The 12,290-nt window shown below is 39.6% G+C and overlaps 1 long non-coding RNA gene across 2 annotated transcripts; it reads right to left on the bottom strand.

Moving 5' to 3' along the window:
• Window positions 1–2,108: 2,108 nt before the first annotated feature.
• Window positions 2,109–12,083, bottom strand: LOC134171161 (uncharacterized). Of its 2 annotated transcripts, none has more exons than XR_009967522.1 (3): window positions 11,995–12,083; window positions 9,373–9,458; window positions 2,109–2,470 (listed from the first exon to the last, which is right to left on the bottom strand). It is a non-coding gene; the product is annotated as an uncharacterized LOC134171161 (long non-coding RNA). The 2 variants fall into 2 exon arrangements; XR_009967523.1 differs by lacking the exon at window positions 2,109–2,470 and adding an exon at window positions 4,966–5,640.
• Between the last annotated feature and the right edge of the window lie 207 nt (window positions 12,084–12,290).

Here is a 12,290-nt window from a genome sequence, read left to right as displayed (position 1 = left end):
ATCCTAAATTTTGCTGTGAAAAAAAATAGCCTGACAAACTCAAATCTTTCACTAAAAGGTAAGCACTCACTTCAACAGTAGTAGGTGTTTGGGTGTGAAAAGAAGAGGTGGAAAGTGAGAAAGAGGAGAAAAGAAACCACTTAAGTTCAGCAGGCAACGTACCCTTTTCACCTATGTGCCATAAATCTATGAACTACAGACACTTCAATGAGAAACCTGAAGCACAAAGATGATACACAAAGACCTGCTCCAAAAAGTATTATAGCCTCCTCACAGCAGGCGAGCACTCACCTTTATTTAGGGTTTCCAGCCAACTTGATTCAGATTGGATTGAACTAGAACCCAGAGAAGGAACCCAAGGGACTTTATCATTCCCTAGAGGCTGCGTTTGGTTTTAACAAATAGGCTTTTTCCAGGAATACATTTTCACAAGGAAAATTCCCCCAAAAGCTGTTCTTAGAAGGAAGCCAATTTCCAGGTCAGAGATATAGATTAAATAATTTGAAGGCATTTCTAAAGAAACACCTGTGTTCTTCCACATGAATTTCTAAGTCTTTCCTTGTCTACTCTTCATTAATCTACTGTTGTCTTGTTTAGTTGCTTGCCTGTTTTGTTGTTTTTTTTTTAAGGAGCTAGGAAAATCGCTCTCTTCAACTACAAAAGGAGTGCAAAGGAACAGACTACATACTAGCACAAAGAGTGACTTTCTGATAGCAAAACAAAATTGCAAACACTGAAAAATACCCTGGGTTTGCTGATAGAGGGGCTGTACATGGAAGCACATGCAAATCACTTTATGGCTTGTTTTGAGGGCAGAAGAAGAAACATTCAAATTTCTAATGCTGGTGCTATTCATAAGCATTAAAACCCTACAGCACTACCTGCAGAGAGACTTGAGCTTGTTCTGCTTGTACTCCCAAGCCGACAAGAAACCCACAGCTGTGGTTTGCAGGGCATCAAGCCCAAGCTAATAAAGTTCAGCTGAGAAGCAGGGCATATTAGTTTAGGCCTGGTGCCATGCTAGTTTTTCATATGGCTTCCAGTCAACTCAGAGCAAAGACAGAGCAAGCTTACATCTCCTTGTGAAAGATCACGTAGTCATTACTTTAGATAAATACAAAAACCTAACATAGGAGCTCTAAGTCTTCAGGTTTGCAGATATATGGTAGTTAGAAATGTCTTTGACCCTGCAGGTAAATGTTTTAAGTTCTGTTGCATGGTAGAACTCACTCCTGGTTGACCCGCTGGATACAACAGGTGCTTCACCCCATGGAAATACATCCTGGTAGAAAACTACAAATGCTGCAGCCAGACAAGAATGTGGGGTTAAGAACAATCCAAAAGATTTCAGAAATATATTTCACATAGGTTATCTAGCATTTCAGGCTGCTGCAGAAGTCTGTAGAAACAAGAGAATTTAGTACAGTAAAGCTGCTAGTGCTGTCTCGTGAGATCTTTGTATGGCACATTAAGATGTGCTCACGCTCTTGAATGTTACATGTAATGTGGTGTTATGATACGCTCCTGACATGTTTGCAGCTGACTTCTGTAGTATGGTGATTTAGGGGAGAGACCACTGCAGTGGAGACTGAATGGGAACTGAGAAAACACCCATCAGCATTCATCCTTTGGAGGTTCATACCACTGATTTGAAGTATTCAACTCTAGTTTGAAAGAATGATTAATATCCTGCTGAATTTTTCCAGAGCAATCATGATACTTCACCAGTATTTAAATTGCTGTTGCTCTTCTGAAATCTGGATAAGTTTCTGAAACTGTCTAAGATAGAATCTTGCAAAGCAGAGGGAAGATACAAGTTGGTATCAGTATCTAAATTATTATTATCTGCTGTGGATAACATTCCTTTTTAGCAATCTAGCTTATGGCCTCTAGGAAACACAAGATCTTTCATCCTTTTGTTCCAAAACAAAGTTAACAGCAAGGGATTAAAACATCTGCAAATTTTTTACGACAACTGCTCAGAGTTCACTGCTGAGGAAAGAGGCTGCTTCATTCTTCATTGTGAGATCTGTATGATGGCACTTCTCACACCTCTCATCCATGGAAGAGTAAAACCGCCAAGACTCACTGAATCTGAGGCAGTTGCTGAGTACGCAGGTGTGCTGGTCTCTGAACTGGTGCTGTCTATTGACATCTATAGGGCAGTCTGAGAGTTGTGAGGGTACCTTTGTCAAGCAGGTTGCAGGCAAAAGAATATTTCTTTCTCGATGCTATTACTTTGAATAACTACACCATTCAAATTTTCAGACTAATTCCCATTGTAGGGGCAAGGCATGGAAAATATATACAGAGAATGGCAGTGGCTGTGTGACTACACCACCAAACTGGGATGCAGGAACTGGGCTTAGCCTCCTGTTCTGTGTAGACTCCCGTGCAAGAGCAAATTCACTGAGCTCCTCTTCTCCCCTCAGTAAGGCACTGAGCATAACCACCCAAGTGTTCCCCATACCTGGAAGTGTTAGGAGAAAAAAAAATATGTGCACACATGAGGTGTTAGAAATTTATGTAATGACTTATTGTCATGGCATGGGAATACAGCACAAAATTTAGAAACAATCTCAGAATTAATTCCTAAAGCCATTAACTGGCAAACTCTTCACACCTGCCAAGTCCAGACCCCAAAACTAATTCTTAAGCTTGCAGCGATTTCCCTCACTTGGTGGGGACTTGCTGTGATCTTAGCATTGATTTCACTGCCTGGATGAATATGATTGAGATAAATCTGTCTGATTCTCACAAAAACCTTGGTAAAGAAAGGGCTGAGATCTCTTATCTGGCATCATTCAAATGTCAAGAATGACATTTCTATGGCATTTACACAGTCCCATAGATCGAGCGATTTTCATGGGATTTGAAAAACAAAGGCTTTGTTGGTATTTTTCCAAGTTCACTAACGTAAAAGCATGTTTGCTCCACCCAAAGCTGGAGTGACAGCAATGTGCTGGACTTTGGTTGCATGCTTTCTTCCCATGCCCTCTACTTGTCCAATAAAAACAGTTAGGCTATACTTGGCTCTGGTCTCATATACACTCATTTTCATCAGGTAGAGTTATACTATTCAAGACTTCTGTCACAGTCAAGTGAAATCAGAAAAGGATTACATCCTTATTCTTAATGTTTAAAAGTATGTTGAGGAAATGAGAGTGAGTTGAAACACTTCAAAAGCTCAAGATCAAGATCTAACCTGAAAGTTAAGGCCATTTCTAAAAAGTAAAAAAAAAAAGAAAAACCAAACAAAACCCAAAACAACCATATAGCTTTGTATTTCTTTTCAAGTTCTGATTTTACTCGTATTCCTAATGAAGAACTGGAAAAGAAAAAAAAAGAAGAAAACAACCATATAGCTTTGTATTTCTTTTTACGTTCTGATTTTACTGGTATTCCTAATGAAGAACTGGAAAAGAAAATCTGTGAATTTCTATTTTACATACTTTCACTTTGAAAAATTTTGTACCTTCCTTGCATCTATTTTTCTCATTTGCAGACTGTGAACTTGAAGATTTTGGTATAGCAAATGGATAAAATAACATGTTTTGTTCTACATGGAGTCACATTTGTCCTGTATTAAAGTCTTGTTTATTGTAGAGTAGATATCTTTATTAAACAATAATATCCAGAAATATAAAAATTTGTAGTAAGAGAGACCATTTTCAATTTTGTATACAATTTTGGAAGAAAAAGCAGAAGTGTGGAGACCTTTTCTCCTCAGCAAACCTGTTTACTGGCCCTTAATTTACTGTCTTCTACTAATTATGATACAGACAATTGGCTTTTCACTGTCCTTTTTCTGTGCTGATATTTACAAGGAGCTAGAGGACTGATTTTATACACTGCAGATATAAAAATTACTGTTGGACTTAACACGGTCATTTAAATGCCAAGTTTTTCTAAAGGCCTCACAAATGTCTTGGATTTGTAGTTCATTAAAAGTTTCGTTCTTTGAAAGACTCTCTGAGTAGTCTTGCCAGGGAAGTGGTGGTAAAATGGTTTTAGCACTTCTGTGAAAACTGTAGCACAGATGACTAGAGATTATAATACACAGAACAAGGCCTTGGAGAGTACATTAGGTTTTAACAACACTTGAAAGCTTAAGTAGAAGCTGGGCAAAGATAACCAAACACAAAACCCTCTCTCCTTTCCTTTTCCTACTACAGATGGTTCAGACTTTTCACACACACAAAAAAAATAATATAAGTATGAAAATATGTAGGTCCAGAGTGGTAGTTAAGTTGCCTCAAAGAAGATTAAGTCAGCCTGGTTAACGTTACCGATATGGCAGAATAATGACTCGAAGCTACAGAACTAGAAACCCCATGAGGCTCTGCCCTGACATATCCAAAACTTTTAAATCATGAAATGCTTCAGAACTGGGACATAGTATTCATGCAGAACTGTTTTTTAATCAGAAACCTAAAACGTTATCTTTCTGAAGGTGGTTGGGGTCGTGCCCTGGCACACAGTGAAGACACAACTGGCAATGTCTTTTCAAGAAGCCATACAAAAGTTACATCCTCTTGGGGAGAAAGGCAGAGAATTACTGCTAGGTCAGAAACAAGTTAGGAAACAAAGGATAGGATCAAGTAATGAATTCTCTACGCAGCAGTCATCAGCCAGAGCCCTGAAATTGTGCACTGGTTAATAAATACGTTCTAGTATCAGTGGGGGGAAAAAAACAGCCAGCACTAACTGATGATTTGGTTACTTAGGGCAGACTATAAGGTGAAGAAAATCAGAAATACAATGGTAAAAACAAACGTAAGATAGAAAAAGCACCCTTCTGAAATATTAAAAAAAACCAAACCAAACCAAACCAAAACCAAAAAAAAACCACCCCCCCAAAAAAAAATCCCCCCAAAAAAAAACCAAACCCCCAAACCAAACCTGGTCTTATTTCTGACAGGGTCCTGACAACTATTTCAGCTCAAGGAGAAAGAGTGTGAGACATGGCATGGCAAGGAGCTGGCAGAAAGCTTCTCATTCAATGGCAACCAAGAGCAAAGGAAATGTTTGGCTTCGTAAGGAAGGGGAAGAATAATTTCCTCAGTGAGGGTATTGCAGGGTAGAAGTAGGATTAGCCAAGAGACAGAGCTTCTGCTGCCAAGCAAATTTGCAAAGCCTAGAATCACTAACATTAGAAAAGTGATGGTTAGTATGGGATTTGATGGAAGTATATAAAATACAGCATACAATGAGAAGATTGGATGGGGCCTTTCTTCATTCTGTCTTGGCCTTTGCAATAAAACACAACTAAGTATTCAAAGCAGCTAAACACAGTGCTTCTCTGTAAAGCACAGGATTAAAATGAGGAGCCCCTGTCCCAAAAGCTGGAGAGGGTGAGGTATAATCAGTATTCAAATAATGGGATATGGAAAACATGCAAAGTTATCATCATTGACAGCAATACTTTTGGAAGAGATCGTATACCCTACACTTTAGAGTACAAACCAATTGTTAGCTACTGCAATTAAAACTATGTGCAGGCAAGATCAGACTAGCTGTGTGCTGCAAAGTTCATGAACCTCCTTCAGGATCCAGCTGGTGAGCTTGCAAATCCAAAGCCTGAAAAAGCAAAGTGTGCTGAAGCTGTATTCTCATTGCAGCAGGGGGTATAGGAAGGTCCTGTGAAACAAAATGAATTAAAAAAAAATAAAAGAAAACAACCCAAATTCCCACAGTCCTGCTTGAGCTGTTTTTCTGATCTTTTACCTTTTTGATTTTCCCCAGTGCACTGAGGCTCATGATTTAAAATTTCAAATTAATTTCCTTTCTAATCTAGATTTATCAGGCACTTTGAAGTCAGACATAGTGACACCTTTTCAAAATTACTTACCTAAAAATGTGCCTGTATTTTTTGCTATGCATGTGAAGATTTATAAGAAGAAATCATTCCCTGTGCTTGAAAGTGGCCTATAAATACATATGGCAAAAGGCATTTTTGTGTGTTTGTGTAACAAACTGAGAGAAAACCACTTCTTTTAAGAAATCACCTTTAGACAATTTAGCAAAGGCTACATCGTGTGCCCAGACTCTTCAGAAATCTTTTATTCAAGCAACAGTTCAAGATAATTATCCAACCACATGCTTACAAAGGAAGGCAAGATTTATATGAGATAATATCTTTCAAGTCCGTATATAGCTGCAGAAAGCAGACAAGCTTTCCGGCATACAAGCCTTCCTCCAGCTCATTTTTTTCCTCAGCCTCATACACTGGTATAATAAAATAAACCATTTACATCCCAAAACTATCGTAGCTACAACACTGGTATCGATGCTCGTAAAGCCGAAAGCTAAAAGGGTACACTGCCTAAGAATGTGAGACAAGAGGTGAAAACCGGTTTAGCATATTGGTAAACAGAAAAAAACCCAAAGCTTTACCGGCAGATATTTCTACAAAAATGTGTGTTGTGTTGAAGTTCTACCTTTAAGATCTTCCTGGTGAGAATGAAAAGCTGACAGGGTTTTTTGGTTTTATTTCAGTTTTTGTCCATTCATGTTAATAGGAATGTCCTGTTCAAAGAACTTCAATGCCAGGAAAAAAAAAAAAGGAAGACAGACACAGGGGTGAGTGGATGCTGTAGATTCCTCACAGTTATAAACGAAATACCAGAAAACACATCTGGGAGCCACATTGCTGAAGGCTGAACAAAATGAACCTGATGATCTGAGGGCCGAAGCAGCACTGGGACTGAAAGCAGATAGAGCCCTGTGTATGCAGTAGACCAGAAATGTGAAGCATCATGTCTACCTCCAGCATCTGCAGTTGAGAGATTCTAAATTTGCCAAAACCTTTTTCAGTATAAATGTATCAGATCTTGTTTACTTCTTCCAGACATGCAATGAAGGGAGAAAAAGCTGCGGAAAATCGCGGGTTTGCTTCTCAGTGTTTTCCTGCACCTTTCCTGACTTAATGCTGAAATAGCAGCACTACTTGGGTGCAAATGCCCACCTCACTTTTCCCAGCAGAGGAAATAACTACAGGTAAAAGTCGCTGCTCAATAGGAGTCTTTAAACAGGTGGAAAAGTATGCTATACATGGAGCATACTTAGAGACACGCATGGAGCCTTCACTATTCCTGTCTTTGGGAAATCAGAGCTCCTTTGTCTAGGTACATTTGGCCTGCTTGGAAGTGTCACCCAAGAGTTTCCTTCCTCCAGTTGCCCTGCAGATAACAGCAAAGTTGCTGCTGGCTGTGATGCTTACCCACATGTATGTAACTGATGTTAATGACAAAAGAAATCATCCCTCATTTGTTCTTGGAAAGAGTCTTACCCAGGTAAGGGTTTTCCATTATGCTGGATACTTACCCATAATTTCTTTTAAAGGTCTTTTAAGACTGATTGTTGCTTTCATCCATGGTCTGTTCTTCCTCAAATCTCCATGTTACCATTTTCACATGTGAACACAATCAGGAGAGGAATAAACTGAAGTTAGTCCCACGTGGCTTCAGCTTGACTGCAGCCTTTGCACAGGCACCCTCTGCAGTCCTTGGTTAGACTCACCCTGCTAGTGGCACTTCCAAGGTCACGCAAAGAACCGCAGCCCCTTAACCTGCTCCATCTCAGCAGCCCTCCCAGGCCACTGGGGTGGCTGCCTGCAGTGGCACAGGATGGAAACCAGCTGCTTAGGGAAATAGCTCTTGCTGGTGCTTCTGCTGTTCTAAAAGAGCGGCCACCATTCCAATCCCAGTCTGCAAGAAAAGGAGCCCTTCCAGTACTCCAGGTCTCACTGGGACAAGATGGTTGCCCTTCCCATGGTCACACCATGCCACATCTTCCTTGGACTTCCTAAGGAAGTCTCCAGGCATGAGGCCAGAGCTTACTTTGTACTACTCTATGCAGGCTCGGTCTGGAAACAGTCTGTCCACGTCAGCACATGCAGCACCTCAAGTGCAGTAGCATTCATCATCAACTGGTTTTAACAAGAAGCTGCCAGCTACTGTGAGCTTTAAACTAAGCCAGGGTTCCCAACACGAAACAAAGGCACAGCCAAACTTTGGAGTGAAGCCCAAGTATACCTACAATTACTAACAGCAAAGAATGCAGAGGGGAAGGAAAACACAGCTGAGCAGAGAGACAGGTATTGCACCCGTTGAATGCCACCAGGTACCAAACCAATTTCAGCAGTGGCTATTTTGTCTGTGGAGTAAGTTGTTGGTTTTGTTTTGCTGGGGTTTTATGCCTTTTTGAAGCAGCTACTCGCAGAAGCAATAGCTCTGTAGAACGTGACCTCTCATTTTGTTCTGCAGCCTTCCAGAACAATGAAGGCCCACAAGCTACGGCACTGAAAATAATAAATAGCTTTAATTAAAAAAAAAATGTGCTTTTATTTATTTATTTATTTATTTTTAAAGAAAAAGAAGCAAATCGCCACTCCCAGGATACTTCAGCCAGCTCCACAGAAATACAGACATGTTAGAAGCCATGAGAAACCAAAGAAAAAGTTAAGTAGCTGAAGAGGGCATTCAGCTGTGGAAAAAAATTGAAAGGAGTAATTTCTGTGTGTGCAACTTAGCTAAGCAATGACTGAGGGGACATATGTTAACCGCCTACAAGCATCTGTTAGAAATAAACAACTAGCAGAAGAATAACAAGTTAAGATAGTAAAAGAGAAACAGCTAGAAACACTGACAACACTAAGAAAGGCAAAATTTAGACTAAACATCAAACAGTTTTTATCATAACAGGTCCCAGGAAGCGGGATATTCCCAGGGACCCAAGTAGAAACACTTTCCTGTATTACATGCAGTTTTATCACTCCAGTTTAAAACCAGTCTGTATGGAGGACACAGTCTTGCACTGTTAATCTCATAAACCAGAGAAGGTTTCTCTCCATAAGCTTCATCCTCTTCCAGATAAAAGGCCTGCTGGTTACAGGGAATATCATTAACTGCAGGAATCACTTCCCAAAATTATCTATTGCTTATGTAAGATAAAATCAAAAACAAGCAAGTGGAAAAAAAAAATAATATAAAACAAACCAAGTGCCCTATTCATCAAAATGCTAAAGCTGCGGTAATTTTGTACATTTTCTGCCCCCTTTCTTAGGGTTGGGGGCTTGGGGTGGTTTGGTTGGTTTGGTTTTTTTTTCTGAAAAAAAGTTAAAAATACAGCCCATTGTACCCCAAATCCCAGGGTATTTTAGAAAAGCATTGACCTGTCTGAAAATGTTTCAGTGTCTCAGGACTCTTGAGTTGGTATCTCTTCTGCAATTGGTTAAGTAAAAACCAGGTGTGTACTCTCTAGGGTCATCTCAGTAGATGTATATTCAGGAATGACAATTTCTGGATAATATTCAAACATTCCTCTGGATCCGTGTCATCTTGGCAAACAGATATAGATGCACATACTGACCTGTATCTCTTCATCTGTTCTGTGTTTTGCTCAGCCCTGTAACCACAGTCAGTATATGGATTTCATCACATAGAGGTGCCAAGACTCTGCAGAATTAGAAAAGAGGAAAAGTGTGTGACTCATCCTGAAGAAGACCAGATGTAATGTTCCCATTACCTGTTTCAGTGAACACATTACCATTTCCAAACTACCTTGATTTTCAGGGGTTGAACTGACAGCTTCATATCTTTTCATTATCATTTGAAAGAATTTCTCCCAAAAAGGTCTTTTCCTACAGAGAAGCAGCTTCAGCAGGTTTCAGCTTGAGCCCACCTTTTAAATTTACTCTTCAACATCTGCAGTCCCAAAGGGAATCTTCATGACTTTGTGAAGCTTAACCAAAATGCTAAAAAATAAACCCATTTCCTAAGCATCAAAGGACTGCTAAAACATGCTGCCTAGCTCCTCACAGCACACAGAGACACAGAAAAGTAAACCAGGCCTCTCTCCAAAGGTTACTGCTTTATGTTCAGCTTAGATTTAGTCCAAGGAATAGGGTTAACTGTTCAAGGTGACTACTAAAGCAGGTTATATGTCTTTCTGTCTTTACAAAAGTTTTTCTTCTTTCTCTGTACCACCACAGAAGCTTCTCATACTCCCTCTGATGTGCTCAATTTGGTATAATTTACTGATGATAGTACTTAGAAACATTTAAGCAACTGCTTGCATGCCACCATCTTTTATGTAAGCTTACATTTTTCCTTTCCCTTGGCTTGAAAAAAGTAAAACATAAGATACCATCCTTCAGTAGCTGTAGACAAACCATCTGTTCCCCAAAACACAGCAGCTGAATGCTTCAGTCATTTAAGAACTGATGATAGCCCATACATGACTTCCTTCAAAATAAATACCCACAAGGATAAAAAAAAAGTGTCTATCCAGTTATATACACACATTTGATATACGATCTAATGCCCCATAAAGTTGACTTCAGTGACTTACTCAAGGCAAAAAAATTAAAATGAAGGGCTGAAATAGGTAGTGCAGAAACCCTTTAATCTGTAAGAAATGAAGCCTAAATGCATTCAAAGCCTTCCACTAGTATTTACAGAGTTACTGTGTGATCTCTTCCACAGATTGAAATCACAGAGTCAAGGTATGTGAGCTGGTAAGCATTAAATATTATTTTGTCTAGAATACTGTTTCTTTTGGTACCACTACATATTTGCACTAAACCAAAGATATGAATTTTCTATGAGTCTGTGGGTACACTTGAAAGTGACCTCGTCTGGCACAAAGCAAATCTCCACTTTGTTTATATTCATGTTTAACCACTGTTGAGTCCAGGGCCACCAGCTTATCCCTAGGCTGAGATCATAGAAATATTGCATCTCATATCAAAGCTGACCAGAGGCTTGAGACAATCAGTGACCTCATGTAAAAGAGGGTATGAGTTCAACAAGCTTCATGTGATGCCTTTATATAGAGAGCCAGCCCATCTGAGCTGGGATTTCAGCATTCCACCTCGCTGTAAAACTGTTCACGGTACACAAAAAAAAAAAAAAACCAAAATCATATATAATGTCTGCTAAGAACAACAGGCAGGAGCAGAATCATAGAATCATTTAGGTCGGAAAAGACCTTTAAGATCTTAGAGTCTGCAGTTGTGTAGCTTTTCCCCTATCATTTCCCAAGGTGACATCAAAAAATTTCTAAGCTTAAACCACAAGTGTCACCTGGAGAAAAAGTGTCTTTGGAGAATGAATAAGCCAGAGATAACAAAAAACACGTAAATTTTCCTTAGCTGTCTTATTTTGTGGCTATTTATAATAAATGATTAGCAGGGAACAATCCAACTGCTCTGCCAATTTCATTTTGGGCCTGAACAAAAAGATGCCAGTGAGTGCCTTAAAGGGCTGTGAGCTCCTTCGAGCTTACATTAGCAGATGTGATTGGGTTAGGGGAGCTGGTAGGATGACACAGAGAGTGGGAATTGCCAGGTAACCCCCTGTTGCTAGTGAGCAAAAATTGTTTATGCGTGAAGGCTGTCCCCAGGGAGACATTTGGACAACAGAAAAGTATTCTGTTGTGGCTCACGACAAAGGGGGTTTCTGTTTTTCTGAAACCTCTGGTATGTTCTGGTTGAGGAATTTCAAGTCCACCCCAGCAACATTTCAGCATTTCTTCCACTCTAATTAAAAGGGAGACAAAAATGAGAACAGACAGCAGTTCAGAAGCAAACTCAAACTAAATATAATTTTTAAAGAAAATAATGATGGAACTTTTTCAAAGTTTGGAATAAATTATCATAAATATGCATTTCTGTGAAAATCTGTGTTCCAGGATGTTCTGAAACAATGGTTAAAGCAATCATTCTTGTACTACCTACAGGCAGTTTAGTGGCACTGTTTAACATGATGTCCCAAACTTCCCTTTATTAATACCTTCATTTTCTCTACTTTTTTAAACATATTTTCCAGATGTTGCTCACCCAAGAAAACATTTCGCATGACAGATAATTGATTTCAGATTAAAAAACAAACAGAAACCTCAATAGCAACCAACATATCCACTGAAAAATTAGCCATTGTACTGCCCTGGAAGAAGAACATAAAACTCTGAAATGTGAAGGTTTGAAATTACCTGTGTCTGAATGTCCTGGCGTTTACTATGGTCATGAAAACCTGCTTAAGCTTAGCCAAGTTATCTGCTCCAGGAAAGGAAGGACTAGGGGCAAAAGGAAGCCCACGAGGCTCTCCTAGGTGTCACCCAGATATCCTACAACAGGATTTGATGGGTGTACATCATGATTTTTAATAAAGGCGGGGGGGGGGAATAAATCAACAAAACCAGCAAACCCACCCTCCTCCTGAAGTGCATATGAACAATGCCTGATGTTATAGGACAGGGCTGTAAATTCCAGCCCTCAATGGCAACGA

The sequence above is a fragment of the Pezoporus occidentalis genome, unplaced genomic scaffold, assembly GCF_034315485.1.
Source record: "Pezoporus occidentalis ecotype Australia unplaced genomic scaffold, CSIRO_AGI_Poc_V1 ctg4, whole genome shotgun sequence".
In the NCBI taxonomy this organism is placed as follows: domain Eukaryota; kingdom Metazoa; phylum Chordata; class Aves; order Psittaciformes; family Psittacidae; genus Pezoporus; species Pezoporus occidentalis.
Note: the sequence above shows the minus strand (reverse complement) of the source record. Positions and strands in the feature narration are given on the sequence as shown.